This window comes from Myotis lucifugus, unplaced genomic scaffold, assembly GCF_000147115.1.
Source record: "Myotis lucifugus unplaced genomic scaffold, Myoluc2.0 scaffold_26, whole genome shotgun sequence".
NCBI lineage: Eukaryota > Metazoa > Chordata > Mammalia > Chiroptera > Vespertilionidae > Myotis > Myotis lucifugus.
The window spans coordinates 5,111,688-5,114,462 of NW_005871074.1; positions in this window are offsets into that span (position 1 = coordinate 5,111,688).

Genomic DNA, 2,775 nt, shown 5'->3' on the forward strand with positions numbered 1-2,775 from the left:
GAAGTTTAATAAACATGTATTTTCTGTTCTCATTAGTACCCATTTCAGGTTTCTGGAGTTCTGCTCCACATTTTTCTCATTCAGAAATGAATACCACAGAGGTCTGTACCACCTGGAACATCACCGTCACCATGACAAAGGGAAAACTATGTGGAACGATGCACTGACATTTTTAAAAAATATATATTTTATTGATTTTTTACAGAGAGGAAGGGAGAGAAATAGAGAGTTAGAAATATCGATGAGAGAGAAACATCGACCAGCTGCCTCCTGCACACCCCCCACCGGGGATGTGCCTGCAACCAAGGTACATGCCCTTGACTGGAATCAAACCCGGCACCCCTGAGTCCGCAGGCCGACGCTTTATCCACTGAGCCAAACCGGCTAGGGCTGCACTGACATTTTAAAACTTCATTTTGGAAGTCACACATCTCTTCTGTTCACATTGCTTTCATTAACCAAACCAAGGCCCTGGCCAGCACAACTTCAAGTCTAGTGAGGAAGTAGGACCCCGGTGTGCTCCCAGAGGAGCAGAACTGGAAACGTTGGTGTCCACTACAACATTGACCTCAGCCACTGCTCCAGATTTTAACTAACCCTTTCCCACAGGACAGGAGCTATCCCTGACACCTGCTGGGGATTGAGGTTTGGCTCAGGCACTGGGTTCTAAAATTTTTTTCTCAAAATCTATAATTACCACCCCCCCCTTTTGTTTTTTTTTAAAAATATATTTTATTGATTTTCTACAGAGAGGAAGGGAGAGAGACAGAGAGCCAGAAACATCGATGAGAGAGAAACATCGATCAGCTGCCTCCTGCACACCCCCCACTGGGGATGTGCCCGCAACCCAGGCACATGCCCTTGACCGGAATCGAACCCGGGACCCCTGAGTCCGCAGGCCGACGCTCTATCCACTGAGCCAAACCGGCTTCGGCCCCCTTTTGTTTTCTTTCCTCTACAAATTTCCAGAAAGTCCTAATTAGAAGCCAGGCAATATATGATAAGATCTGGGGAATATGAGTCATAATTTTAATGACCTTGTGAGGTCTTGGTGCAATGAAGAAATCTATGGAACACTGTTTGTATATGCATGTGTCTATGAGCACACACCCTTGTGTACTGAGATCTTGGTGAGGGTGATGGGGAATAAAAGAGTATATTAAATATGACTTTCAGGTCTTCTCCCATCTGATCTTGGGTTCATATTAAAGGTCCAGGTATGATCACAGGGCAGCTGTGTAATGGCAAGAATTACTTGGCTGTTGCTAAATTGCTCTCGCTAGAGAGATTGAACCACTGACACATATAGAATTGGGGTATTCACTTATCTCTGATGAGACACCTGAGGCTTAACAATTCTCCCTGCCTTCTAAGCAGGCTCCCTGCCATCCACTGCCTTTGCCTAGACACTTAGGCTCATTATCCTCTGAATGTGACCATGATGCACAATCATCAGTTGCTTTGAAATAAACTAACAAGGAAATTACTCTCACACTTCCCTGTATTTTTCAGAGTCAGCAACTGACTTGTAATCAATCAGCAGCATTAAGAACTATGGTCAGTTACACTGACATTTACCAAGTGGGAAGTATTATGTGATCAACTGGAGGCATTTTCCCATTGCACTGCCCACACCAAAGTGGTTGAATATGAAGATCCATGTACACATGTGCCAGCACATGCTCAAATGTCTACACACATGTGCACACATATGTGCACACATAGTGCCTTCTGTTTCAATGGGAAAGAGTATAGTATTGTGAAAAGGAGCACAGCTGAATGCCTGGGTCTGAATACTGGCTTGGTCCCTTAGTAGGTGACTTTGGAGATCATATTAAATAATTCACTGGGTGTTATGAGGATTATTATGTGTTTATGAAAGGCACATAATAGATGTTGATAAGTGATATGAATTAACATGTATTTTGTATGCTATATAATCTTATAAAAAGACAGAGGTAGCAAGAAAGATGGAGTCTTCAGAGAAAGAGATCAAGTAAACTTGCAGAAGATAAAACATTCCTAAAGAAATCACAGATGTAGGGGAGAATCCTACCTAGGACTAGGAACCAGAAACCCTGATTTTATTTCCTTTTCCCTTTTTTGCACTATTTCATTTAACAATAACTTTTGTACATTTTCATGGTTTCAATTTTTCCTGAAAATGAGAAAACTGTCTCTACCTTCTGTTTTCTTCCCCCTCCTTTTCCTAGCCTTGTCTAGTCTCGTTACCCAAAACCAACTTTTCTTAAAGGGCTGGTCAAGTACCATTTCTCCTCTGACTTCCTGGACCATCTCTGACCTGCATCACCATTTAGGTAGCCCTGATCTAGTGTACTTAAGGTACATAAATGAACAAGATCTCTCCAGCTTGGCTGTAAGCATATGGAGGGCTAGATTTTATTCATCATTGCTTCTCTTATGCTGAGCATAATGCTTCATGTATAATAGGGGCTCCATAAATAGTATATTTTTCTACTGGTGATAATGATATATCTACAAGGATATTGTGCTGTTAATAATCCTCTGAAACCTTCTCAGTGAACATCTCCATGGAGATGAGTGGAGGGCACATGTCTACATTATTGCCTGGAATTGATGTAATAAAATTTGTGACTTTTGTATGATGCTTAATATGATTTACTCCATCTCACATAGTATTTATAACAAATACATTAATAATATGATCCTCAAAAATCTCTGCAAGGTAGGAAAAAGTTATATGATTTCTATGAGACAGACAAATAATAATAACTAACATTTAATGAGGTTTTC